Here is a 13397-nt window from a genome sequence, read left to right as displayed (position 1 = left end):
GGTGGTTTCCAGTGGCTGAAACCCCTCCTGATTGGTAGAGGGTGGTGGGAGGAATTCTTAGAGGGGTCAAACGAACCACTTCCAGACAGGTCATCCTGCCCCGGAACTCCCCCTGATTGGTCAAATCTTCTCTTGGGGCGTTCCTATCAGGGCGAAACCCATCCCAATTGGTAGAGGACAATGAGAGGAGTTCTTAGAGGGGTCACATGACACACCTTGCTTCCAGTCATTTGTCCGCCTTGACCCTGGAAGTAATACCTCATGGCTTGGGACTTCCAGTGACCGGTGGGCAAGGCTTACGAGGGCCAAGGGTGGGGTTAACGTTTGATTGACGGTAGGGCCCTTATACTACTGGAGCGCCTTCTTCTGTTTGTCTCTGTTCCGCTTCAGTCCCCAAGCACTCGGCCAGGACAGATGTCACTTATGACCTCCGTTGCCACCAGCTGGACAGAGGGACTTGGGTCTTTCTTGAGGACCTGGAGAGCTGAAATGACACAGGACAACATGTTAGTATACAGACTGTCAAATCACAGCTAAGCGTGATCACAGAATCTTGAAGTACCAGAGCAGAATGATCACATGGTAAAATGTGAAACTAGGCTCAGTCCTTCTATTGGGGTGGAAAATACATGAGAGATGAATATGCCTCACTTTTCATATTGTCACCTGTGCCGGAAATAGCTGGAGACTTACTACCTCTGAATACCACGCTACAGAAGCTCTCCAATACAAAGAAAGCTTTAGCTTCCTCCATTGGCTCCCTTCCATGCTCCCAACAAGCGGGGAGACCCTGACTCGACCAGAAAGTCATCCACTCTGCTGTAAATGGAAGAAGGTCCATTGTTTCAATAGCTTCCACTTTTAAGTTTATTTTCCATCTCTATTCAGGAGCCACTGTCTGAGCTCCAATAACCCTGGAATTGAACAGAGGCCAGGTCCAAGCTGCTTTGTGCAGGATGCAGGGCACCTACTGGAAGAAAAATTGCTGGTGGGAAATTTGGGGGAGCAGAAAGTGGCTACAATTTCTCCTCACCTGGGCAGTCCACAGAGAGCCAATAAAGCCCAAAGAGTGGATAGCACTGGCTGCGGAGGGGGCCTTGCCAGGACAACCAGGAGATGCACGGACTCACATCACACCCTCTGCAGCTTCCTCCTTCAGGGGAAATTAAAGCTGACTTTCTACTGGGCAAGAGTGAATTTGTCCTTTGACGTGTGGCTGATGCACTTTGCACCAGTGCTATCGGTTACAGCTGCTTGTCAGCTAAATTCCTTTAGAACTCACGGATGAGCAGAACTTCAGCTGTATTTATTACTTACACATCAGCAGATGGTCCAGGTCCAGCCATTTCATACGCTGCCTGTCTGTGTGTTCCAGGATGATGCCTAAATACACAATGGAAAACAAACAACAACAATAAAACCTTCCCTTGTTGAGTGCAAAGTGATATTAGCAGCCCCTAGACAGGTCTTTGGCCTCTCCTACTGTGGGCCTAAGGGTGAGCTGTGGGCAAGAGGATGCTAGTGCAGTTTAGAGTCCACACTGAAGAGAATGAGAAAGACTTTTTTTTTAAGAATGTTTACACAAAACCTATTTGCTTTAAAGAGTCTGTGTTCCTCTTGCCACTGCTGTCAGTTATTGGAGACATACTAAGCTAGTGTCTTGGTCTAGTGGTCTGAGCAAAGGACTGGGGCCAGGAATAAGTGAGTTCTAAGCAGGGATCCCACAAGGTGACTGATAGGTGAGACTTAGGGCACAACGCCTGCCTGTCTCACCTGGGTATGCTTGGGAGAAGAGGGCACAGGGCCAAAGCGGAGGAACCTTTTGCCTCCTTGACAAGGTGGTGTGGCCAGGAACCTGAAACAGCAGGCGCTGAGGGCAGGTGGGCTGCATGCCTCCCAATGATGAAGTAGTAGTGAAGAGCACTGAGCAACACTGTGGGTGGGTCTGCACTTTGAGCGAGGGAGATCACTCCCAGTTCAATGGGACTGGCCCACTCTAGCTCGGACAGCGCTCGCATGCTAAAATTAGAATGTAGGTAAAGCAGCACGAGCAGTGGGAGGAGCTAGCCACCTTGAGAATCGACTTTGGGGTCTGGATGGGATCATACTTGGGGTGGTTAAACTTCCTGCTGCTCCTACCATCGCAGCTACTCTCTCTTTTTAGCACTCAGGGCAAGTGCGGGTATGTCTCATCAAGCTGGGAATTAGACCCCCAGCTCCAAGTGTAAACATGCCCTACGAGACAGTGTCCCAGCCTTTACTACTAAATGACTGCACCATGCTTTCCCTGCAACAATCCCAAAGCACTTTATAGCAAGTCATGATTTCCTCCGACCACCACACTGGAGAGGTAGGGATATTAACATCCCCATTTATGTATGGGAAGCTGAGGCACAGAGAGATTAATGGCAGCTCAGTGCTGCACAGTGGGATTTTCTTCTCTCTCCCTCAATGGGAATACCAAAAGGGACACTGGGCATCATCTCTCACCAGCTAACTTGGCTGCAACTGCCCGCATCTCTTCCCAGCTGCTACAGAAGTACGTGATGGTGCTTTTGTACAAGTTCTCCAGCAGCTCGGCATTCTCTTTGGCCTAGAGGAAATCAGGGACACATGAGCTCTCTCTGGCTAGAAGTGCCCTTTGACTGCCAGCACATGCTTTTACGAGCCACAGGTAAATCAGAGAAAGAACAGGTGACTGGGTGGATGTGGGAAAAATGGGGATCTGTGGCAGATTTACATTTTCCATCACCCTCAGTCATATATCCCACTCTGACCGTTATTTCCATTACCCATGACACATCTCTACACCACCACACGCCACTCCAGTCAAGAATCTCAGACACTTCAACAGCTCACTCACAAGGTGTCTGCAAATGTCCACCTGGAGCTCCTCAGGCTTCAGCTCAGCTGTGCTATCAAGGTGTTCATTCACTGCAGTTTGGAGCCTCTTCAGTCCCAAAAACGGGACACAGAGGTGAAACGTAGCTCTGCATTCCTGAAAAAAAGAAAGCGTGTCACACCATTTAATTGTTCCCTACTGAGTGCTATGGTCATTCAAAGGGAACTCATCTGCTTGCCTGCTCATCTATTCCAGGATAAAAAGGGATTCATCTGGATGTAATTGGCAGAAAACATGCAGGAATGACTAATAGAGGGGAGAGCTTCCACTGCAACCTGGAGGTAGCATCAATGTCTTTTTGGAACAGATCTACCTATGAAAGCTGCTTCACCAGGTCTCTCTTCTCTTCTGGGGAGGCAGGGGCCTGGGGTGCAGAGACAGACAGGAATAGAGAGCTGTCGGGCTCAGACCCATGACCTATCCTGGATTCTGGTGAGGCAGCCATGGAGTAACCTGGCGGGAACTGACTCAGCAGGAGGGCAATGAACTAAGGGGAGAATTTGGGCCTCCACAGCAGGCAGGAATAGCAGAGCTCCCCTGTCATTGGGAGGAAGATTCCTTTGGCTTAGTAAATAAGTCACTCTCGGTCTTACCACTGAAACCCTGGGGTTCGGGTCTTGCAGGTGCAGCAGAAGTGTGACCCAGCTCTGTCTAACCTGCTCGGCGAAATAGCCCTTCCATTTTCTTTTGGTCAGGCGGGCCAGGATGCCAAATAGGACAAAGGACCATAAACGAAGAGCATCGTCCTCCTACAGCCAAGAAAGCCCCACAAGTTAGTAACTAAGGGACAATCACATCACGTACCTCGCACAGCCATCTCTTCTACGCTAAAGTTGAGGGATTCCAACTACAGCTAGTCGGAAACACTTTCATGCACGAATTTTTGATTTGAATTTGCTGATTCATCAAACTATTTTAGCGACAGTTCCATTTTGATGAAATTCCTCCAGAAGCCAGGCAGGGGTCCTTAGAAACCTGCCTGCTGTCTTGACAGTGCACCCATTCAGCTCCTTGGAAGCCGATCTAGCAGGCTGACTGGGATCGTGGGCTTCCAAACCCACAGCGTCTGGGACCCTGGCCCTCAAATTTGCAACTCCCTGGCACTTCTAGCTCCCACAGTTTCCTGGGTTCCCAGCACCTGGGTTCCCAGCACCGAGAGCAGACTGCCCGGACCCAAGGCTTTCAATAGAGCTCGGTTGAGAATAGGAATTCATTTTAACACAAAGAGTTTTGAAGTTTGGGGAGAGGGAGTCCCACAAATAGGAACAAAACCAAAATTTGAAATCTCAAAATTCTCTGCAAAAACGGAATAATTCCAACCCTCTCACATAAAAATGGTATAGAGCAGGCCCAACACTCTCTATTGTACCTTGGAACCCCCTTTTCATGGTTATCTAGCTATCTAATCTAGTATTCAGACTTTCTTTGAGGTTCTCAGTGGCAAGAAAGAAGAACAGAAGGGGGAGACTGTGGGAGCAGGGACGTCATCCCCATCCTCCTAATGTTCTCCTCCTCCGTAAAACACCTCTCTTCCCTGGGGCCGAAATATCTCTTCACTCTGACATGAGCAATGCCCAGGGAGTAAATGGAGTCTAATCAAGATCGCTTGAACTGGGGCTGGAGAGTTCTGGTCACATACGTTGTCAAAGTAGGTCCGGATCTGTTGGGTGAGGTCTCTGAAGGAAGAACCTATGTCCTTCTCTTTCAGCTCCTTCAGGACTTTGGCCACTGCTTTCATGCTCTCGCCAATGACTTCAGAACTGAAAGGGTCACTTAAGGCCCTGATCAGTATGACCATAAGAAACTTCTTGTGCTTTTTCACCTGGACAAAAATATGACATTAAAGAACACTGATCACTGATCACACTTCTAATACGTTTTCTTTAGCAGTTATGAAGCTGTGGGAATTTCATCTCCCCCTCCCACCCCCGGAGACCTATAGCTATATTTCAGACCAGGTTTGAGCTACAATGAGCCAAACTTGGTGCCATAATACACCTGTGTCATCCTATCATTAGATTCCTAGTTACTTAGATTCCAAGGCCAAAAGGAACCCTTGTGATTATCCGGCCTGACCTCCTGCATAACACTGAACTTCCCCGAAATAGTCTCTGTTGGAACTAGAGTGTATCTTTTAGAAAAACGTTCAATCTTGATTTTAAAATTGCTAGTGACAGAGAATTCACTACAACCCTTGGTAAATTGTTCCAATGGTTAATTAAAATTACCATTAAAAATCAATGCCTTATTACCAGTCTGAATTAGTCTAGTTTCATTTTCCCCCATTGAATCTTCTTATACCTTTGTTTGCTAATGGGAAGAACCCATTCTCAAAATGTGTTCCCCATGTGAGTAGTTCTAGACTGTCCTCAAGTCACTCCTTAACCTTCTCTTTGTAAGGCTAAATAGATTGAGCTCCTTGAGTCTATCACTAGAGGTATCTTTTCCAATCCTTTGAGAATTCTTGTGACTCCTCTGAATCCTCTCTAATTTATCAGCATCCTTCTTGAATTGTGGAGACCTGATCTGGACACAGCATTCCAGCAGTGCTCACATGAGCGTCATATTCAGAGGGAAAAGAACTTCTTTACTCTTATTCAAGATTCCTCTCTTTATGCCTCTAAGGATCATTTCAGCCCTTTTGGCCACAACTTCGCATTGGGACACCTTATGTTCAACTGATTCTCTGCCATGACTCAAGTGGTTTTCAGCATCATTGCTTCTTGGGATAGAGTCTCTCATCCTGTAAGTAAGGCCTGCATTTTTTATTCCTAGATGGAGACATTTACACATGGTCATATTAAAGTGCACAGATTGTTTGCTTATGCCCAGCTTAGCAAAGGATCTAGCTTGCTCTGTATTGACTGCAAAGAGGTTACTCGGGTATGTGAGAGAGCAGAATTTGGCCTAGTGCATTGTGTGCAGCCTCTGTAAACTCCGAAGAACTATTTCCCTTGGTTTCTCTCGTTATGCTGCATTCTAGTCAGTATTCTCTCTTACCTTCTCAGGTGCCCCATAGACTAAATTTCCCAGGCCTCTTACAGCCATCTGCCGGACAATGCTGTTCCTATCATGTGACCTTTCTTCCAAGATGCATAAGACTGGCTTAAGGAACTTCTTCTCCCTGAGCATGGGATCACTCATTAGCTGAAAGAAAATCAACCTGTCCATTAGCCCCAATAGGATCAGTAAGATTGGGAATAGAATTTGAGCAGACATGTCATACGCTAAAAACAACAAGGAGACCTCCTACAGCCCCAGTCTTGAGGATACAGACAAATATGGCTACCCCTCTGATACTTGGCACATAATCCACTGTAACTTTAGCATTCCACACAAATGAGAAAGGTCTACAAAACATGGAGCTTTCCTTTTGGGCACTAGAATAGGGATCCACTCACCTCTTGAGAGCCTCTTAGTGGCTGGGTATGGTATCACAGTCCTTTTCTCACCCCTGGTGCACCCTGCCAGCCGTCCTCAGTGAGCCTTCTGTGGCTCAGGCCTCTGGCTGAGTCCCAAAGTCCAAAGGAACCCCTTCTGGGGTAGTCCAGAACAATCCCATTGCCCTCACTTGGGTCTCCAGCCCCAACTCTGGGTCCTTTACATTCTGCCCTTTGTTCAAGCTCTCCATTAGCATTGTCCCCTCCATGGGGCTTATGCCACTGTTGGTGGTAGGGGAACCTGGGCCTGCCCCTAACTCTGGGTTCCAAACCATGGATCCTATAAACAGGAGCTAGGCACTGCTTGATTTCAGGTCATTGTCGCTTCTTCCTACCGGCCACTTTTAGCTTCACCCTCACCTCAGGGTTAATGTTCTTTGGGACTCTCTTCCTGAAAACCCAGCTTAAGTAAAGGCTGCCAGAATGAAACTCTGGCTGTCCCCTGAATTTCTGTGGCCAGAGAGCAGCGCCCTTTCTTGCCCCTCCAGTTCCTGCCAGGAACTGACCTGCTAAGGCCCTTCAGCTCCTTTTAGCCGAGCCTCATGGGCTCAGTTTGGCTGCTTTCATGAAGCCTCTCTAGACAGACCCAGATTGGGGGCTCTTTTCCTGGGGCAGGGTGTAGTAGGACCACGGGGCCTCTTGTAAGGAGCCTCAAAGCTCAGGTACAGCCCATCACAGGCACAGAGAGGTTGTTTTTCTTAGAAGCGGATGAGCCCCGAAGATAGTTGCTTAGCATAAGTGGGAAATATGATGCAGATGTTGGAGGAAGGCTGTGGAAAGGGAGGATGCTGCGGCAGGTATCACACTAGCCTAGGACTTAGGAGACCCAGGTTCCATTTCCTGCTCCCTCAAAGACTTCCTGTGTGACCTTGGGCAAGTCACTTAGCCCTTCTGTGCATCAGTTCCCTGCTTGTAAAATAGGAAACATAGTCCTTCCCTACCTCGCAGGTGTGTGGTGGGGATACAGACATTAAAGAGTTTGGAGGTACTCAGATACTAGAGTAATGAGAACCTAAGATAGACATTAATGTAGTTGTAGGTTGCTTGGTTGGTAGTATTAGGACACTAGGTTCATTCAGAAGATCTGCTGAGCGAAACCAAAATCAGGAGCTGTTGGTTAGGATCAGCACTAGGACTTGGCAGAAGAGGTCCAGTCATCCAAACTCTGTCCGTATCTCTCTCAGCCAGCACCTGTGGTTGTGTAGCTAGTATAGGCAATGACGGCAATAAAAACCACAGAGAGAGAAGGACTCAGAAAGGTATCGTGAAGTTCCTGGTGAGGTTTCCATATAAAGGAGGACCTATTCTACTGTCTAAAATGACAATTACTCCTATGAACAGAACTGTACAACTCCCGAAAGAAAGGCAGACAACAGTCTAATGGTGAAACTACTCTTCAGAGCCCTGTGTCTTACCTGGGCAAGGAAAGCTGTGCTGGTGACTCGGTGGTTTTCTGTGGGGGAATTCACCCAGGGGAGGAGGCTCTGTATGATCTCAGGTGTTATGAGTCCAGATCTTAGCAGAAGACTGGAAGACAAAAGAAACCGCTCATGGGCTAGATTGCACACTTCAAAAAAACTCAGCTGCTCTGAGCATACAGCTCTGATATCTAGGAGTGGGAGCTGTGTGTTTCCACCCAGGACACCCCCCCCCCCACAAAGCTATAAACGGGAGGTTCCCTCTCAGCCACTCTATTGGCTACTGATTCCCAAGGATAAAATGATGCCTCCTAGATCTCTTACCTCACCAGCAGACACACTCCCTCATGGTGAGTCTTGGGGTTTTCCAGAAGAATCCAAGTTCTCTGCTTCCTGAGCGCTCTCACCAGTCTCTCATTCCCACCCTTGAAAAGCACAGACTCGAATGCTTTGATAGAAAGCCTGGGGAAAGAGAGGCACAGAACTGCAGCAATCAGGAGGAAGGTGCAGCTTGAACAGAGAGTCAGGAAGCCCCGGCTACTTCTCAGGTCTGCTGTTCAATCGGCAGTTCATCCATTGGCAATGTCCTGGACACCAGTGTCCCTGGAAGGACTTGATGCTGGGAGGTAAGTTTCAGTCTCATACATCTCATAGGACTAGTTTTGCTAGGGACAAAATTTTGCAGTCCTTTTTCTCTTTCTGCAAGGAGTATGGGCACTAGCAGAGTAAAGTGATATGGAAAAGGTACATGATCAGGACCCAGAAACAGGGGGCATCGAGTGTGGTGATCACTAATGGACATTCTGGGGTCATATCTCCAGATATGAGGTGACAGAGTGCTGAGGGTTTGCACTTGAGTCAGCACTCTGGTCGCTATTCCTACTAATTCCGTTCCTCACAGAAGGCCTAATTGGAGAGAGGTGTACCTGATTACAAGGTCAGATTGGGGCTAGTGAGTCAAGGAACCAATCATTCCATTAACAGGGAAACTGTGTAAAAGGACATGGGCAGGAGCCCTTTGAGGGGAACAGACAGAGAAAGAAACTTGGGTGACCAGATGTCCTGATATTTGGGGCTTTATCTTATACAGGTGCCTATTCCCTCCCCCCCACCCCACAGCCCTACCCCCGTCGTGATTTTTCACACTTGCTGTCTGGTCACCCTAAGAGAAACAGAAAGACAAAAAGCTAGGAGAGCCTGACAAACTGAGGTCTCTGAGTGGAAACACCTTACCCCCCACCCGACTTTTGGAGAAGAGTTTAGAAAGTTGAGATACAAAAGGTGCTATGTATTGGTAGGGGGATTAAATAGACTATATGTTGGTGCTTAGAAGGAAAAAAGTCTCAACACGGTCTGTGTTTGTGGAAGATGTGGGGGTGCAACACCCCTCTCTGTCACAGCTGGGGGCTCATCAGGGATTTCCCTGTTATCTATGCAAATGGAGAGCCTGTTGGAGAAGCCGGTGTAGAGGTTTGGCAGTCCGGTGATGGAGGGAACACTGAAACAAGTGATGAAGCAGCAAAGAGAAGTGTGGAACAGGGGTTCTCAACCTTTCTGTTTCTGAGCCTCCCCCCACCCTCAACATGCTAGAAATACTCCATGGCCCAGTTCCAGGCCTCTGCCCTGCCAGGCATCAGAATTTGGGGCTCCTGGCTCCGGATTTTAACCCCACAGGGTGCAGGGGTTTCGGGGCTTTAGTGCAGGTACTGGGCCTCAGGGCTCCAGCCTGGCTGGGCTCAAAGCTTCAGCTTTCTGCCCTGAGCCCCAGCTAGTCTAAAGCCAACCTTGCTTGGCAGACCCGCTAAAACCGGCCCGGTTGAGAACTGCTGGTGTAGAACAGTGGTCTCCAAACGTTTTGGCTCACGCGCCCCCAGGGTGTCCTGCCGCAGACGCGCCACCGATGGAAGACCTGCCGCAGGCGGGCCGCCAAAGGGGAGCACCAGCCTTGGACGTGCAGAGCTGCCGCTGAAGGAAAAAAACGGCAGAGTGCTGTCCGGCGGCGCTACTAATGCCACGCTCCCCCCGGGATCATCCCGCGCACCCCAGTTTGGAGACCACTGGTGTAGAAGACCCGACAGACCTTCCAACAATCCCACCAGGCAGAAAAACAGCCTTTCCTTGCCTGGTAGGTTTAACAGCAAAAGAGCCGTCAGGAATTTATACGGGAGCAAGCCCAGGTCTGGCAACAACTCCTCCAAAGTTTGGTGAGTCCTGTGACAGGAAATGGAAACCAGGAACAGGAGATCAGACTGTAAAATGGGACCTGCGGACAACCCCGATGTGTTTTTGGTTACTCTTCAAGGAGCAGCAGTGAGACCTCCTAGGGACAGAACAATGTGGGCCCTTCAAGTGACACCCTATTTAACCGGGGAAGCACATCTAGGGCTTTTAGTGATGAGCAGGCAAGAGATTATGACATGATTAAGGCAGCCATGCTGGACGAGGTGGGGCCTGTCCACAGAAAAGTACTGCCAGAAATGTAGAGTTGAAAGATGGATTGAGGGATTATGCCTCTGTGCATTTGGACAGGAATTAAAAGATTGGGCCACTCATTGGTAAGGCCAGATACTCAGACTGTGGGGGAGATCATGGACTGCATGATTCTGGAAGTTTCTTCAGAGTCTCCCTGAGCATATCCGAGGATGGGTTCTGTGGCGCCAGCCAGTTCATCTGGACCCACAGTTAAAGTGAGAGGAATTTACAGAGGCGGACATTCCCAGAGAGAGTCAGTGGTTTAAGGGACTAGATCTGAGAAGGACCAGAGTGCCTAGAGCTGGGAAGGGCAGCAAGAAGAAGAGGGAGGAGCCTCAAGGAACTGTAGTGGGAGCTTGGCCTACAGTGTGCTTCCGACATGGACGTGAAGGACATCTAAAAAGAGACTGTCCTAAAATGGACTGTGGGTTTGCCCAGTTTTGTGGTTGGGACAAGACTCCCAGGCAGGAAAGAAAAAAGAAAGTACCTACCGTATCGGTCTGGGTAGGGAGGAGCCACCAAAGGGACTAATGGACACAGCTTCATCCTGTTTGCTAATCAGGCAGGAGTTAGTGAAACCCCACTGGATACTTCCCAGAGGTAGGATCAAAACTGAATACCAGGTCCATGGGGACAATAAATTCTGCCCAGTGTCCATGGGGACGATAAATTCTGCCCAATTTTAAGGACTCTGAATATTAAGGGGAAGTTTAGGCAGAAACATGTAGCGGTAGTGGATGGATTGCCCCACTGCCTTCTACTGGGCATGGACTGGAATCCCTTTCTAACAGGGACACCAAGGCAGGTATGGAGGCCCAGGAGGGTGGAAATAAAACCTGAAGGGCCAGGTAAAGAGGAAATATATGTAAAGGGTCTGGAGAAACCTAGACACGAAAGTATAGACAAGAGGGAGGAGAAAGAAAACAAAGGTCAAGCGTAAAGGTGACTTAAGATCATCCGTTGGGGTCAAACAGTCATCAGAGCCCTTACCACCAGGATCTCAGGAGCAGGCATCCCTAGAACACTTTGGAGGCACTCGGAGCAGTCTGTGTCCATGGAAGAGGCCGGGGCACAGCCTACCACCCCGTCACATATAGGTACCTAAAATGGGCCTGCACATGGGCCAACAGCATGAGCAGAATATATACTCGTGTCTGCAGCGCCAGCAATCACATAGCTAGGTACCCATCCATCTGAACAAATTCAAGTTTTGTGGACAAAACTGAGGCACCCATCTTGAAAACCTGACCCACTGTGGCCACTACATAAGATCAGCCTTCCTGGGCCAGTCCAATGGTCCATCTAGTCCAGTACACTGTCTTCCAACAGTGGTCAATGCCAGCTTCTTCAGCAGGAATGAACAGAACAGGGCAATCATGAAATGATCCAATCCCTGTTGTCCAGTCTCAGTTTCTGGCGGTCAGAGGCCTAGGGACACCCAGAGCTTGGGGTTGCATCCCTGACCATCTTGCCTAATAGCCATTGATGGACCTGTTCTCCATGAACTTATCTAATTCTTTTTTTTAAAAAAGCCCAGTTATACTTTTGGCCTTCACAACATCCCTTGGCAATGAGTTCCACAGGTTGACCGTGTGTTGTGTGAAGTAGTACTTCCTTATGTTTATTTGATACCTGCTGCCCATCCGTGAACAGAGCTGAGATCCTGGTTTCCTAGGAAAATTCAGAGACATTATAAAACCGTGAAGTCTGTAATTTGAGCACCTTGTTGGCATGGAATAAAGAAACACAACAAAAAGAGAAACTAATCATGTTGTGAGATTGGTGGGAAATGTACATTAATGTGCTACCAGAGCTGAAGTCAACTGAGGACTCAGGAATCTTAGTGTTAACTGGCGAGGGGCACAGAGTGGGTGCCGAGGGGCCTGGTACGTACATTCTAGTTCACTAAAAGATTGCCCCATGAGTCTCAAGTAAAAGCCCATGTCACCAATATCATTGTGAAACGCATGTACAGATGCTGTGTAAAGAGTCATGGATATGGATATGCATTGCATGGATATGCATTGAAAATTACATTCACAGATTTACAAGGATCTGTGTCTCGGGACTAGTCACCAGGAAAGGTGACAAAATGGTTTTCTTTCAGGCAAGAAATGTTTATCCATCTGTTTGTTTACATGTGAACCCTACATGCTTAATGTACATTCAGTTGAGAAGGACTGTGAGAACTTTAAAGAAAGAAAAGTAGCAGGAAGTAGACAGGGGGTGGGGACCCAATTTTGGGGTACACATCAAAGGTTTGCTCTAGTCTATTTGGGGGACATCTTTCACTTAGGAAGTAGATGGACCGCGAGTTTGCTTCATGAAAGAGGGGTCGCGCTCAGGCTTGGTTGAGAACTTTGGGTGAGAAACATCTTTAGACAGGAGGTTAACCTGTTGGTTAAGTTTAGTTTCTAGGAGCAGGTTATGATTTCATTTGAAATGTAACCATTTTTTGCTTGCATTCTTACTGACGGTCACTGGAATCTCTGTTCTTTGATAATCTCCCTTCTTGTTTTCACTAGAAATATATCTAAGTGCTGTGTGTTTTGCAGTACAGAGTCTAAGTATCGAGTACAGAGTCTAAAGTAGAAGTAATAAACTGGTGTGTACTGTTCCATTGGGAACAGCAGGCCTGACAATTCTGTGGGAGATCAGTGGATAAAGGGCTGGACACTCTACGGAATGGTCAGAGGACTCGGGGGTGGGTGTGTGACTGTCATTAACCTGTACAAAGAGACTGAGGTCTGAGGAGGCCTGGGTGGCAGGGTTTGTTTTGCCAGAGCCTGGTAGTTTCAGGGAACTGACCCACAGCAGGCACAGACAAGACTTCCTCACTCGAAGGGCACGTGGTGGTAAGGTACCTCGTAACCCTGGGAACTCCTCGGGAGCGTCACACAACTCTCCTGGAATTCTCTTTGTTTCTCTCCCTTCCTTCTAATTACCAGCAAGGGTTGCCCTCAGTAAGTTGTAGCCCTTTTCGGATTTCTCTCGGGCTGCTTCTCGTTGGCAAAGGCAGCTTTTGTCCGAGGGTTTGGCTGACCTGCTGCAGGAGAACAGGAAACAACTCTGGGAGCAGTTCCCGCACAGCTTTGCTCGACTGCAGGGCTGACACCACCTCAAAGATGGCACATGTTGCCTGAAAGGAGAGCATGGTAAAAAAGG

At 48.3% G+C, this 13397-nt stretch overlaps 1 long non-coding RNA gene across 1 annotated transcript; it reads right to left on the bottom strand.

Annotated features, from left to right (window-relative positions):
- Positions 1-221: 221 nt before the first annotated feature.
- On the bottom strand, positions 222-3225 carry LOC142069719 (uncharacterized). Its single transcript, XR_012665656.1, has 4 exons — positions 2864-3225; positions 2491-2593; positions 1318-1383; positions 222-484 (listed from the first exon to the last, which is right to left on the bottom strand). It is a non-coding gene; the product is annotated as an uncharacterized LOC142069719 (long non-coding RNA).
- Positions 3226-13397: the final 10172 nt, after the last annotated feature.

This window comes from Caretta caretta, chromosome 20 (assembly GCF_965140235.1).
Source record: "Caretta caretta isolate rCarCar2 chromosome 20, rCarCar1.hap1, whole genome shotgun sequence".
In the NCBI taxonomy this organism is placed as follows: domain Eukaryota; kingdom Metazoa; phylum Chordata; order Testudines; family Cheloniidae; genus Caretta; species Caretta caretta.
This window is presented reverse-complemented; position numbering and strand designations above follow the sequence as displayed.